Below are 16,343 nucleotides of genomic sequence, written 5' to 3'. Positions count from 1 at the left end.
TCGGCCTAGCATGGAACTGGATTAAGTCATTTCTGGAAGATAGATCGCAGCAAGTGTGGCTACCCCCTTTTTCATCTGTCCCACAAAAGGTGACTACTGGAGTACCGCAGGGTTCTACCCTGAGCCCCCTCCTTTTTAACCTATATGTCACCCCCTTGATCTATCTTGCCAAGGAGCAGGGAGCTAAGATCATAACTTACAAGGATGATACCCAGCTCCTCTTCACTTGGAAGGATACTGATATAATCTACAACTCAAGCTAAAGACTGTCTAACAGCCGTATTTAAATGGCTTGCATCCGCTCAGTTAAAGTGTAACAAGGATAAGTCAGAGATTCTCTTATATGGATCCTTCCCTCCACAGTTCAGGGAAGCTCTCTGGCCGCCAGATTACCCCTACCCAGTTCTACGGGACAGGCAGTCAAGAACTTGGGAGTCTGGTTTGAGGAGAATCTTCGGTTCTCTATGCAAATAAAGAAACTGGCAGGTCAGTGTTTTGGCACACTGAAATCCCTTAGGAAGTTCCTACCTTTACTACCCAGCACCGCTAAGGAGATGGTCACTCGTGCTCTGATTCTCAGTCGCCTTGATTATGCCACACTTTATATTGGCCTACCAGGATACCAGCTCAAGAAACTCCCCAAGTAGTACAAAATGCTGCGGCCAGAGCTCTGATGGGCATCTTGGGCAGGTCTAGTGTAAAACATCTGCATGATCTGCACTGGCTTCCAGTGGCTCAGAGTCAAATTTAAGGCTCTCACTCTGGCCCATTCAGCCCTTCGTGGATCTAGTCCACTCTGCCTGAGGAAACGGTTTAGTTTCTATTCTCCCCAAAGACATCTGTGTTCCGCCTCACAGTGTCTGGCATCGATCCCTCGCTTTCGGTTTGTTAGATTTGGAGGAAGCTCTCTATCTTTTAAAGCGGACGAAGCATGGACCTCCCCTCCTTTTGAGTTGCGGAGTACTCATGACGCTTGTCTGTTCAGGAAGAGACTAAAAACTTTATTGTTTATTTAATCGGCAGTGACACACAGTTCCCCCAACAGTCTTCTATTTGGCTCCTGCGCCAGGACACTCATGAGTAGCCGTGCTCGTTATAAATTTCCATAACAATATAATTCATATTGGGAAATAATTGATCCTGCATAAAGATGACATCCTTGGAAGCTAACTGTTAAAGTTCATACGACAAACTGATTTTGAAAACAATGATCCAATTTAGGTTGGGAGATTCAGTCCAGGAATAAATACTTTAAAACACACATCCCAACTATTCAATGCTTGTCTTTTCCCAGTGATCCAGTATCTCCAAGAGTTTTATAACATTCAAAACAACACAATTTTTGGACTCAAAGTTCCACAATAACTACTGTTTTAATAAAGCATTTTTAAATTCTGAGTTGCATAATTTTACTTAATAATATTCGGTTTTACATAATATAGACTACAGATTGCGGGTTTTATCGTTACTGATGGGCTCCATTATAATATGACCAATTTAGGTGATTTCTGAAATTTGATTCTTTCGGCAAAATATATTTAGTAATGTTGTTTCTTAGGGTAGTTATGTGCTGCCTAAATATTTGCTTTTTCACACTCTGTCACAGTTGTGAAGGGATTTTTAGAAAGTAGTAAACTTAAACAGTAAACTTCAGTAAAAAACAAAAAAACTTGTACGTCCAATGAGTAAATACATTGGAAAAACGTGAAAATGTAATTGTAATGATTTTTGGCATTAAGACATGAAGCAACTCGGTGAAATGAGAAGTTAAATGGTAAACCGCCTTTTTTTTCAGCAACAATGTTCCTTTGTTGTTTTGACTGTTGAGGGGATTTTTATGTAAACGCACAGTAAAAAGCTTTACAGAAAGCTAACAAAACTCACAGCATTTTAGAAACACTCATAGAAAAGCATAAACCATTATTCTACATTGGAAAAAAAGATAAATGGTAATTGTTTGCTGGTAACATTTGTTCCAGGGAACTGTTCCTTTTGTCTGAATAAAAAGTATGTTGTTCAAGCTAAATGAAGCACGGGCACACAAACGTCATTTTCATAATCTTGTAAACTTACTTGGCAGGCATCACATATTAGTTTGTTGAAAGCTTTATTTTGGCATCTACAGTATATTTATGTAGAAGTGATTTACCCTTGGATATAAAGACATGCTTTGTGAAGCTGTATTTGTTACATAGTTATAAATTCATGAAGAGTGTTGCAAGTAGTGTATTCAAGTCTTTATTTAAGCTACAGAGCTGCATTGCTGACTATAATAATTACTTTGATCTATCCTCTTCTGGATATTAAGTCTACTCCACTGATACGAAAACAAGTACACCACCACAGTCCAATCGCAGACCCATGTAAAGGAAAGGTATGTCAGTAAGTGGTCTAGAGGCCAGCAAGTATTGTGGGTACAACCCGTTGCGCACATCAATCAAATGCTAGCTGGAAATTGCTGGCCTATGCAGATCAAAAGTGTGGGGGGGGGGGGGTGAGAGGGGACCCAATCAGTTTCCAGCAAGATCCCACAGAAGTGTTGGGTCGGAAATCACTGCGCTCAGAACACCACAGGGCCAGCCCTCTTTGAAAAAGTTAACTTCATTGGTTTAGAGAATCTGTACACCTTGACTCGCTCCCACCAAGCATGCACAAGACTTGTACAGGCACGGTGAGGCATTTTACATTGCTTGATACACACCTGACATAGTTTCGCAAAAGTTAGATCTATTGGCTTTAATGGTTTAAAAAAAATGTGTACAATGTTGCACAGCAACACAGCTGGTTTGCAGCTTGGCTGAAAGTAGAGAGAAAAAAACGCTAGGACACGGCCAGCAGTGACTGTAGGAAGCTGGCTCTCTATATAGTGTACCAAAATGAGGTACACTGTGCAGAGAGTTCAGGCTAACCCGAAAGGAATTGCAGAGGCACAAATGACACCCCAAATGCTCTCTTTTGTGGTAGTGTGGGCGGGCAGTTACACATATCAGAGGATAGTGCTAAGCATTTATTACTCGTACAAAGGCTGTAAATGAGACATGCACTCAATAAAGGAATCCAACACCAATTTATAAAAATAACACATACTGATATATAAGTTTAGATACCCAGATCATCGGAATCGGGTAAGTACTTGTAGAGTTTTGAATTTTTGCAGTTTTCAGAAATGGACACTTAGTGCATTTTCTGGACTGGCAATGTTATCCTATTGAGGAAAAACATGTATTGCATTTGGGCACTTGTCAGCGACTTACAGGACTGCTCTTCTGGACTTAAGGGATGGGCAAGGTCCAAGGCCACACCAACAGGTCACCTTGGTGGGCTCTTAGGCGTCCTGGTGCAGAGGTGTGTTATGACCTCTGGTGTCCCAATCACTTCAATGGGAGCACGGTCGTCAAAGAGGCTGCAAGCAGGGACTGGGGCACCAGTCCGGGTGAACCCACGGGGGGCTCGACTCTTGAGATCCTCAGGGACACGTTTGGTCCACTTCTCAGGCTGTGGGTCTCTGATGCAGTGGTGTCTTTTGGGGGTGGATTCCGGTGCAGGAGTGTCTCACGGTTGTAGAGGGCCTGCAGAAAGAGGTTGCAGGCGGCGACAGGAAGTCCAGTCAGGGCAAACCAAAGCGTTGGCTTGGTTCTTGTGGATCTGGGGTCCCTGTTGACCCTGTTAACCTCCCTTGGACTCTGGCTCAGGTGGCGGCGGTCTCAGATTCATTTCTAGTCTTGGTTTCAGCTGCAGAGGTACAAACTGGACAGCTGGGCCACTCATGAAGTGGGTCTCACTGTTCTGGAATTCCCTTGATGTGCAGGTCAGTCTTCCTCCGCATTGGCGTCCTGTCTGGGCACAACAAGTCTTGGTTCCTGCAAGGGTCAAGTACCCCAAGGATTGGCACTGTGTGGCTCCAGTCGGTCCTGGTGTCCCCACACTTGGAGGGAGGACAGATCTGACCTGTGGAAGTACAGCTACCTCTTCCTGGACGGCTGCTGTGTCGGTAGACTCCGTAGGCAGCAGGTCGGTGTACTGCATTATGCATCTTTGGTGTCTGCGGCTGCAGTAGAGTAGCTCTTCTACTTCAAAGGAGATTCTTTGGCAATTTGCAAAGCACTGGCAGGCCTCCGGGTTTCTTGAGATCTGCACAGCGGCAGGACGAATCAGTGGCTCCACAATGGTCGGGTGCATCAGATATGCCGGCAGTGTTGGCGCCAAGTCAGTCGTGGTTCTCAGGTCAGCAGTCTTGTTCCACTCCTTTTGTGTCCAATGAAATCTGAAGTCTTGGATCAGGGAGTCTCCTAAATACTCAATTTAGGGGAGTGAGGGGTAGGAGCCAATGGGCTACTTACCCCTGAGGTCAAGACACCCCCTAGATGACCACTTCCTGTGGGGAGTGAGCATCATCCTGTCCAAGAATTCCAAATTCCACCACACATAAAATGGTGGGATTTCTAAAGTCACGTTTACGTCCGACTTGGTCACCCTAGCGGTGTGCCCAGCCTGGCAGTGCAATATGTCTCCTGCATAGCTCATTTTTCTGCCTGTTCTGATGCCAGATGGCCCAGGGCAGGACGGTGGGCATCCTCTCCTGTGAGAGAAGCCAGACTTGCATACCAAATGGCGGTGGTCTCTTTGATGCCCCTTGCTTTGGAATGCTAATTTACCAGCCTTTCCTGAGGTAGGAGGCGATAACACCTAGGCAGACCTTGTTCCTGGCCTCCAGAGAGCAAAGTCTGTCACCCCTGGGGGTCAGAAAATAGTCTGTGGCAGCAGGCTGGACTAACCCAGTCAGCACAATAGAGGGCTGATAGGTTTTCAGGGTGCACCTCTAAGGTGCCCTCTGTGTGCATATGTTAACAAATCCAACACTGGCATCAACATGGATTCATTAATACGAGATGTTTGATGCCAAACATTCTTACTTTCAGTGAAGCCATCATGTAACTGGGAACTCTTTTTCACCAGTGTCCAGTACATTCTTTTAAAATGGCTTCCATGATCACTTGCAGTATCTAGTAATAGAACTAGATGTCACAGGAGCATATCTGCTCATGCAGATATGTTCTCACATAACATATAATGGTTAGCAGGCTTCAGTGCACTGTCAGATTCGAAAACCAGCACCTAGTAGCTCTAATGGGGGCAAAAAGTGAGTGGACCACTGCAACAAAATTACAGTTTCCTACAGAGTGACTAACTCTCCACATCATAATACCAAGTTAGGCACTGCCCAAAACGTATGGTATACGCCTGCCGTACGAAAAAGTAACAGGACGCTAAGATCAGCCACCAGTGGAATATGCACAGCAGGTTACTCTGGTCAGCTAAGGTCAAATACCTTGAAACGGAATGGATTCATGTGCACACTTTAAGTCCACACAATCAGGTCAAAGTTTGGCAGTATGTCGACCAAATGAATAATAAAGCCTGTACAAAGGGGAATGGAATAGCTACTGCAAAATGGATTACACACGTCTGGACGTTACAACGAACAAAGCAGTCAGGACACCGGAAGATGGGGAAACAGTACACTCAACATTAAACAACACGAACGTGAGACCAATTTGCCCAAATCAGATGATACCAGCCTCCATAAGCGTTGTTCACAACACTCCATTCAGCTCAAGCAACTCTCCTTGTGCAAATTTCAACGGTGCAGGTGTGTGCAAGAACCTGCACAACCTATGAAATAAACTGCTTCAACAGCGAATTGACTCATTCAACTAAATATCAGTCGGTAAGGGTCTGAAGACTATCAGAGAGAACTGGGCGCAGGTACCCAACTGCTTACTTGGCTCTGTACTTAGGGCGGGCATAGGATTCTGGGTCAACATCCTCACTCTGCTCTATTATCATTGTTTCCAAACCCGTACTCTTGGAGAGGATCCATACTACACCCTATTCATACAAACGGCCCAAACACTGACCCATCAGTCTATCGAATTATTGCTCTGTTAGATGTGGAGACAAAAGCCTACGCCAAAAACCTATTGTATGAATTGGAGGCACAAATGTAGAATGTAGTTATAGGGAGGACTTCTGGCACAGCGAGCAACCAGGGGAGAGCTGGCCTAGGGTCCCTGTCCCCACCACAAGTTCAATCTAGGACAGAGAACCATCAGCAAGGAGCTCACCACAATCATCCACGCTTCCATCACATCTGCCTCCTTCGCTGAAAGATGGAAAGATGCAGAAATCAAACCGCTCCTCAAAAAGCCCACCGCAGACCCCAAAGACCTAAGAAAAACTACCACCCCATCTCCCGATTCCTTTTCCAGCCAAGGTGCTAGAGGAAGCAATAAACCTCCAACTCACCACCCACCTGGAAAAGAACAACCTTCTAGACCCCTCCTAATCCGGATTTCACTCAAATAACAACACTGAGACCGTTCTGATAGTGGCCACGGATGGCATCAGGACCCTCCTAGACAGAAGAGAGACCGCTGCCCTTATCCTCCTCTATCTCTCTGCAGCGTTGAAACCCTGTCGTACCACACCCTCCTGCATGGTCTCCACCAAATGGGGTTCTTGGGTAAAGCCCTTGAATGGATCTCTTCCTCCCTATACGGATGAACCCAAAGCATCTGCCTCCCACCTTTCACCTCTGGACAGAAAAACATCATCTGCGGTGTCCCATAAGGTTCCTTTCCAAGCCTGACCCTTTTGAACACTTACATGGCACCCCTGGCCAATCTGGTTAGATCCCACGACATGAACATAATCTCCTACGCTGATGACACTTCGCTCATCCCCCTCACTCTCTCCAAACACAACTAACACCAAATCAAATTTCCACAGCTGCATGACCAGTGTTGTAGGCTGGATGCCTAGTAGGTGCCTCAAACTCAAAAAAGATAAAACAGAAATACTCATCTTTGGGACCAGCAGCTCCCTGTGGGACAACTCCTGATGGCCAACAGAGCTCAGCTCCACACCCACAGAGCAAGCAAGAAACCCCAGAATAATACTGGACAGCAAGCTCTCGATAAGGAAGCAAGTACACACTGTTTCATCATCCTGCTTGTTCACCCTGCGCTTGCTCAGAAGAATCTTCAAATAGCTCCCTTTAGACATCAGACGCTCCGTCACCCAAGCCCTCATCACCAGCTGCAGCTCCCTCTGTTTGAATCACTGCTCAACTACTAAACAGACTCCAGACCATCCAAAACTCAACAGCCAGGCGCGTGCTCGATTTCCCAAGGCAGACCAACATCTCCCCCTGTTCTCCAAGACCGAAAACTGGCTCCCCATAAGAAAACTGCTCACCCACACCTGAAAAGCCCTTCACAACAAGGGTCCAGCCTACCTCAACCACAGGGTGAACTTCCACCAACCCACTCTTTGCTCCTCATCCCCCTTCCTGGCCCATACCCCTGCATCTTCAGAATCAGGAATGAAGACCGCACCTTCTCACACCTGGAAGCCAAGTCTTGGAACGGCCCAAACCACTGCACAACTCACCCCCCCCCCCCCTGTCCATCAGTATGTAGACAACCTGATCATCCTTGATCATGCCAGAACAAGCATGCAGTGAGCGCTTGATCAGCTAAATCTTTACATTGGAAATAAACTCCTTGCTAACGCTGGGAAGACAAGGGTCATTGTTTTCGGTAAATCTAAAAATAAATCAAAACTGTCCTGGAGCCTAGGCCAACAAAAAATTGGTCATACACCCAAATACAACTACCTGGGGGTATGGTTTACCGAAAAAAGAAAGGCTGATACACCATTGCATCATTTGGCATGAAAAGCATCTTAAGTTACATTTGCAAACTTAATAACCACCTATACAGTCCGAAAGCTGAAGCGATTTATAAGAGTAGTGCGAGCGAATCAACTGCCAACCATCTCTTACAGTCATCAATTTATTCAGGGAAATTCTCCCTTGTACTAGACAAACTACACTGCCCGGCATACAGAAGATTTTTTAATTTACCAAACTACACGCGGCACTCAATGCTGCGCTTCGAGTTCAGACTAATCAGACAAGATCTTCAATACATTTATTATAACCCATCACTCACTTGCCACAGCCAAATCAGGATCTCTAAAGAAAGCTTTACAGGAGATTTTTAAGACATTAAATAATCATTGGGCATCATACCCAACAACTGTGGCCATTGAGGTCGGTGTTAACCTGGAGACAGTAACTGCAATGTCTGCCACACACCAGGCCATCAAATCGATTCTTAAAAACAGGTGCTGGTCTTTTAAAAAAAAAAAAAGCAGATTGGAAAAGATCTGCGATGCTCCTTATGCCCACTTAAATTCCAACTCCTGGAGAGAGGAGTTGGCCTAACGGCTAGGGCGGTCAACCTCGAATCTGGGGAACCAGGTTCGAGTCTCGGCAATGACGCTGAACATCCTGTGATTCTGGGCAAATCACTTAATCTCCCCGTGCCTAGCAAAATGAATGTGTCCTCATGTGATGCAACTGGTGCTCGAGTAAAGCACTCTGATACCCGATATCTTTGAGTCAAGTTTGCGCTATAAAAAACTCCGTAAAAAATAAAAAAGACTCCTACAAAACGATTAAGATGCAGCCTATCTAAAGGAAGTCTTAAGCAGAAATAGCAGATACTTAATACTCTGTGCAAGATTAATGGCTCTGCCAATCTACGAGAACAGAGCCAACTGGTTAAATGAGCACGGCCCAGTGAGTTGTAGGTTCTGTGACTATGTGTGAGAAACCATGCTCCATCGCTTATGCTGCTGCTCCGCTTTGCTTACTGCATGCAGCACTTTACTGAAGACCATGTTTTTAACTCTGGGAATTTCAACTTGTCATGACGTTGGAGTCATTGTCTAAGAACCAACAGTCCAATTGACTTAGATTGGTTCAGCAAATTTGGGAATATCCTGTATACTGCCATGAAGAAACCAGAAATTGGGTTGCAATAATGGACAAACTGTACACACACAAGACAAGGACATAATTTTGTATTTTTTAATTAACATTTACTGCTGAAAAAAATAAAGTTTTAAACTTTAACATTTTAATACTGGTACTTTTAAATCATTTGTATATTATGCATGAAATTGCATATTCGAAGCATGTGTTGCCTGCAGATACGCATGCTATGCATTCTCCTGCCATCTAGTGTTGGGCCCAGACTCTGCAAGTTGTTTTTAGGTCTCGCCTGAGCCAGCGCATGCGCTGCACTGGCGAGACATTTAGTAAGCGGGGTTTTGAAAGTGCTACCCCATGCTTTGGCTGGCCTAGCGCTTGCGTTCACGCATGCAGCCGCCATCTGTCTTTCACGGGTCATTAAGTGAAGTGCATCGCGATCACTTTAACTTTTGCAGTGCAGAGGCGCCATCTGGCTTAACTCTCGCTATCCCTGTGCGCGCGCGCACCACTCGCATTTTCAGGTACTTTCTTTCTCAGTACTTGTTAGATCAGCCACCATTGGTTGCACAAGATAGGGCGGCGCACTTAATGCAACATATATATAATGAGATGCTAAGAAGGAGAAAATCCGCCTCTGATATTTCAGGATATGTTTTTGTGCCTTTAAATAACACGAGTGGCGCGGGGAAAATCTATTTGGGCAGTACTTATAACCCTCTCCAAATTAAACCATTCCAGACATTGGCTAAGAGAACTAATGAGCTTTTCATGTAACTCACGCAATTTCCAGCCGAATTGTCCTTCCACCAACAGGCACTTGCGCGGAATAGCAATGAAGGCAGGGCTTGCAGAGCCGGGGCTTTGCTGCCGCCTGTTTGTAGCTAGACGCCGCCGCCAGCTTCTCTTCCGGTCACCGATGCGGTATAAACCATTTCAGAGCGAAGCCCGCTTGGGCGAGAAACAACGCGAGCTTCATGTAAGGAATGTTTACATCTCCAGACTTGGGGCTTTCAGACATAATTGAAAACGTCAGCCTTCCTAATAAACGCTTGATCGAGCTGCATAGCGCTGCAAGTAATGGAGGCATCCATCAGCAAAGACCTGGAAAAATATGATTGCCGTGCATGTCAATGTATAAATAATGTAAATGTGAAATGAATGTTTTTTTAAAGCATGTTCAGTGCTGACCAGATGTGGCAGTTGGATGGCAGCAAAAGCCAGAGGGATCCACATTATCAAAGATTACAAATAATGCGGGGCTGCCATTTAATCTCCTACAAAGTGCCATATTATTATATTAGAACTGTACAGTGACTGATATCTTCTGACACGTTTTATGGACCTCTGTCTTTTCCTAAAAATGCCAAGGGTAGCTGCAAGCAGTCGTTCGGAGATTGCTCCGCCTGAGGGTAATCTAAAATCCTTACATTTCCTTCCTTCTCTTTATCCTTTTTTCGGTATTTTGTCTTTTTGTCTCTCCATCTTTCTTCCTGTCTTTCCCATCTTGCTTTCCTTTCTCTTTTCATACTTTCTCTATTTATTTTTTGGTACATCCTTCTTTTTATTTTTATTTGTTTTTATTTTTAATTCCCGGCTCCATCATTTTTTGTCTTTGTCCTTACTTTCTTTTTTATCAGTTGTCAATTCTTCCTTCTCACATCCATCAATCAACTCTATCATTCGTTTCCATACATTCTTCTCTCCATCCATCCCTACACCCTCCTGTCTATCCATCTATCACTTCATCCATTCATCTATCCTCTCTGTGCTTTCCTCATTCATCCCTCTCGCTATCCATCCCTGCATGCATCTATCTTTCTCTGTCCTCCCTGCCCATCCCTCCCTCAAATAAGATGCCCACTCCAGGTTAGCATAGCTGTAGTTTGTCTGCTGTGTGATTTTGTGATTCTCTCAGATACAAATAACCTGCTGTTTATATAGTGTTTTATGCAGCCATTTTAAAGCACTCCGAGATTTTATTACATGTAAGGATACTTAATTCAATAACCTTGGCTGATGCAGACTAAGTCAGCCTTGGTGGGTTTCAAACATGTGACTTCCTTATTCCCACATATCTAGGGGTGAGTGCCTAACTGACTTAGCAAGCCTACCATCATGTTAATGATTACAAGATCACTGTTCAATATAGAAATGTAGCTATATAGTGTTTCCAGTTGAATACTACTCTGCCCATGGCTGGCTGGCTGGATCACTGAAGAGAAACATTTAAGATAAATCCCAGGAATAGCTCACACATCACGCCAGGATACTGAAAAGCCATGTGTTTAGGCTCTAGGGAGAGAGTGAAGGTTACAGGCGGCCGCATGCGTTTCACAGGAAAGTGTCTTCTGCAGGGCACTTCCTTTTTCGTGCCCACTGGAATGTTTTGTTACAACCTAGCCTAAGGCTACACATACTAACATGAAGATGTCAAAAGAGCACCCATGGTCTGGAAAGCAACGATTCATTACCCTCAAGCCTTTATGGCACGGAGGTCTGTGAGAGGCCTATGAGTCAACAGAGCTTCGTCAATAGCTTGTGCTTTTGGCTAGATGCGTTTTTTTAAAAGTTAAATACATTGTAAAAGACATTTATATACACAATTTAATCAATCAATATATAAACTCCATTCGGCTTTAGAAATAATAACCCTGAAAGGGCAACAAATCATTATATATACATCAGTTAAAAAGCCGACCTTTAAAAGTTACAACAAATGTTGTTTAAGTAATAAATAAAAACAAATCTAAAAAAAGCAATTTTACAAACCACCAATACAATTATGAAGAAAATTCTTAAGGAAGGCATTACGAAAACGGGGGTTAGCATTGACAACCAAGGCTATTAATCACAACTAAATCTAAGGCTGGCAGCAGCTTAAAACAAGCATTGGCATAGCCAATAGGTCTCGCTTTTGGGACCTTATAAGTGTTTAGCCATGCAACAGTTGGTGTTGTTGCACTAAGGATATTGTGCTGCATACCTAAATACTTATAAGGTCCCAAAAGCGAGACCTATTGGCTATGCTACTGCTTGTTCTCGAAGTTTTATGTTCGGCGTTGTGTGTCGTTTCTCCTCCCCCTCGAGGTATTGTGTATTTTCAAACACTCCTTTGTTAGAAAGAGTTTTTCCACCATCGAGCTTGGGTGGACTGCGTCGGAGCTTTTCAGCATTCGACACACACACGGCCTCCAATCACGAAAGAACGCCTAATACTCACATGCCTGTCAAGAATGACAGTCTCCGGGTGATGGAGACAAAAAAGGACCTCTTCTGACGGTGCCCTCGATGCTGGGGCCAAATACGCAAGACTGAGACACACGAGGTGTGTAATTTGGGCCTATCTCCGGAGTCCGGAGCACAAAGAAGACAAGTAGGCTGCTTGCACATTGTTCAAAAACAAGAAAACACTTCGGACCCGCAGGGATAAACGCCTGGCGCGCACACCATGCAACTAGCCGCCGAGCTGGAGTTCTAGCACAACAGCAGTGTGGAAAGCGAAGCAGCTGCTCCAGTAGGAGGTGTGGCTGTCCTCACCAGCGAGGCCCCCCCCCCTCACCCCCCATGTCACGATTCATCTTCTGGGGAAGAACACGCTCCAGTGCATGATGAGGGGCCCACATTGCAGAGGCTGATCCCTGGATATGGGCTGACGACCAAGATGATGCCACGTAATGTGAGTACTGTCGACTCGCGTGTAAAGTAAATCTCACACTCACCTCCACCACCACGCCATGGTGCACCACAGCCCTCGGGCTCAGGACGACACCATGAGCACACCTCGTAGCCAAGAAGAGACCAGAACATTCTCGATCCCAATCTGACGACAAGGCCACAGCACGGGAATGGCTCAGGCACTACCCTGGCACCTAATGACAAATCTGCGCCAACTGAGCCACCGGCACCGAAGCATAAGTCGGCACTGGCAGATACATCGGGCAATAATCATGTCCAAGACTCAAAATTGGGGTAAAAGGCCGCTTTATTGGACAGGTAGGCAAAAACGATATCTAATTGCATCAGCTCATAATCAAACATATTCCGAACTAACAACCCCCGCCCCTAAGCAATATCCCCGTACAACTACCACCCCACCTTGTTCGGCCTAATCCTCCTCCCCTAACTCCATCTCCTGCCTAACTCTTGCCTCCAATTTCTCTCCCTTGCTTTCCTCTGTCCGAAGCTATTCCTAATGCCCCCAAACCTTTCCTGCCTGTCTTGATCTCCTCCAACTCTGCCACCAGGAAAAACCCTTACTCAGGCGTTTTTCCTGTCTCCCCCCCCCAACTTTTCCCCTTTGACGTATTTTGAATTGGCAACCATATTTAAACCATTCCAAAGGATTCCTGGGCACCACAGCCGCTGGAAGTGGGAAAATATTTATTATGAGAAAATGTAAAAAACCAGTAGTACCTGAGAACACAGAAAACTATACTGTCGCCAAACAGTGAATGACAATTAGTAAAACATTACCCAACGAGAACTACCACCGTCCACTAAAGCCGAGCAGCGTAAATGCAAAGAAAAACATGCAATAATTATGAAAATTCGTGAAAAAGATGGGAATGGGAGGGGGAAAGGGAGGGGGGGGAGGGGAGAGGAGAAAGAAGGGAGAACGATAAGCGACTTTACTTGTACCAGAAAATTGAAAACAAGTTATGTATTGAATCAACTGTAAAACAGACGCTGTCGCTTCAACAGCATAAATCAACACCATGTTTGTATATTCAAAATCTTCAAAATCATTTCTCTTATATTTAAAATATAAATCTCATTGCCGATAAAAGATAGATGTACACCATCATGCCTGAAAAATTGATAGTCATCTTTGGTTATTTCATTATGTACAAGCCAATGTATACTATTAAGGATACAGGAACGCTGCATTTCGTGGTTGACTTTCTTCCTTGCTCGTTCCATGGCAGTAAATCTGTCCGCCCCTCTCCATATTCTGCGAGGCATTAAGGCAGTTAACACCAACTGTGCATTAGGCCAGGTGTTCAAAAAGAGTTCCAAGTCAGTTTTCATTTCAATTAAAAGCCCCAATCCCGACAACTGTACCAAATCGTTTTCCCCCAGGTGCAAAATGACCACATCTGGTTTATTGTTTGCAGATAACTCGCTCATCAAAGGTAAAAACTGCCCCCATCTCATGCCACTTTTTCCCCACCAGGACAAAAGCACTTCCTCGGAAGAAAAACCCAAATTCTTCCCAAAATGCTGTTTTTCTGCTTGTTTGGCTGCCCATTTGATGAACAAATGACCGACCATCCAGACTTTGTTGTGACGTTTTGCAGAGTTTGTTGCCCAACCTAAAAGAAAAGACAATTAATATTCCACGACATTAACTGTCCTGATCTAACTGTCTAATATAACGCAGGCAACAATCCGATGACCAACGTCCCAATTTTTTAACATCATTAATAGCAAATCCCCATCGTACTGCTTCCGATGCTGCCCCAATACGAAAGGAATGGGTACCAAACCTAGTTGGATCCTTACCCAATCTCAATAATGCCTTCCGTAAAACGGACAACAACTGAAAGGCAGTTAGCTGTGACCCATTCTGATGTCTAAAAATAAATTTTGTAGTGCCCCACCGACTGACAAAAATTCTAGCCATGCTTGGACGGGGCATAATAAGCCGCCAATAGCCTGTAATATTATTTTAGCACCTTTACCTATTTGATCTGTTTTGGAGTGCTGATGAAAAATCTCTATGTTAGAATGTATCAAGGATATGTTTTCTTTTGTTATGTCGCTGTTCGCTACATTTCCCAACAACTCAGAGACTCTAAAAGCCCCGAAAAAGAGCCAAACCATGCACAATTTAAATAATCGAAATTCAAATACAGAAAAACAAACTTCTTGCAGTACGGTGACTATTCTATGTAACAATTGTAGGGATATAGGATCTCTCTTGTATGAACCTCTCTTTTTTGTCTTAGCCCAGCCCTGATGAATTCTTCTTCCCATCTCGCCTGCGGACGTTTCGTAGCCCCAGAAATTTTTTCCATAAAATGATATACCGGCTAACTTACCGGCTATAGTGGTGGAAGAAATGCACTTATTGATGTTAAGCATAATGAACTGCGCCACATCCCTTCGTCGTTGTTCTAAACCCACCCCATCAAAACTTCTAAATGCAGCACCTGAGTCTAGAAACTCCAGCCAAGCTCTTCTGTAAGCCAGTTTTGTACTCTTTGCTAAAGAGAGCTCGATGAGATGATACATATTCACATCACCAGATTCCATATCTCGCTGGGTATCGGAGTCTTCCGTATGTCTGCTCCTGGCGCCAAGCCACGGAATCTCTCCCACTGAAATCGAGATAGGGCATCCGCGATGTTATTTGAAATACCAGAAATGTGCCTTACCTTGAAAATAATGTTAAATTTAAGACAGCCTAACATGAAAATCTGTAACAATTTCAACAACTGCTTATCTTTAGGTTTTTGACCGTTGATCAAATCAACCACTGTTTTGTTGTCTACGTTGAATAAGACTGTCCTGTTGGCCAACTTCGTTCCCCAAACAGCTAGAGCCACTATTAAAGGAAAGAATTCCAGGAACGCTATGCTTTTCTTTTCTGCGGCCCAACTGGCCGGCCATCGTTCCGCACACTACTTCCCTTCCCAGAAAAGGCCAAAACCATTGGCCCCAGAAGCATCGGAAAAGAGTTGCATTTCCCAGGTAAAATCTTCATCTAAAGACCAGAGTGTTATGCCATTGAATTCCGACAAGAAAGTCGACCAACCCTCAAAATCTGCTCGCATCTGAGCCGTTATTCTAACTCTGTGGTGAGGAAGCTTTAGACCTGACATGGAGCAACCCAAACGCCTGCAAAAGGATCTGCCTGCACGAATTACCTTGCATGCAAAATTTAGATGGCCTAATAAGCATTGGGCTTCCAACAATGTTAGCTTCACTGCCGAGCGAGCGCGCTCCAAAAGTTTAGTTATTTCATGAATCTTTTTCTGAGGTAATCTGGCCTGCATTTTTGTAGTATCAATTTCAATGCCTAAGTACGTGAGGCAACAAGCGGGACCTTCTGTCTTATCCTCCGCTAGAGGTACCCCCAAATCTTGAGCCAGCCCTTCAAAATCCTGTATAGCTTTTTTGCATTGTTGAGAATTGGCTGTGCCTATGAACAAAAAATTGTCTAGGTAATGTGTTACCCCGGTATGTCCTGTGGTAAATGAAAAACACCACTGAAGAAAGGAGCTAAAGGCTTCTAATAATCTGCATGATATGGCACAACCCATAGGAAGGGATTTATCAACAAAGAACTTTCCTTCAAAAAAGATTCCCAGCAAGGAAAAATCGGAGGGATGTACTGGCAGTAATCTAAAAGCCGATTTGATGTCGCATTTTGCTAACTCGGAATACTCCCCTGACTTCCTGATCATCCTGAAAGCTGAATCTATTGTTGAAAATTGCACCATAGCATCGTCCCTGGATTTAAAATCATTAATAGAGCCACCTAAAGGCCACGAAAGAT

Source organism: Triturus cristatus, chromosome 2_1 (genome assembly GCF_964204655.1).
Source record: "Triturus cristatus chromosome 2_1, aTriCri1.1, whole genome shotgun sequence".
In the NCBI taxonomy this organism is placed as follows: Eukaryota; Metazoa; Chordata; class Amphibia; order Caudata; family Salamandridae; genus Triturus; species Triturus cristatus.
This window is presented reverse-complemented; position numbering follows the sequence as displayed.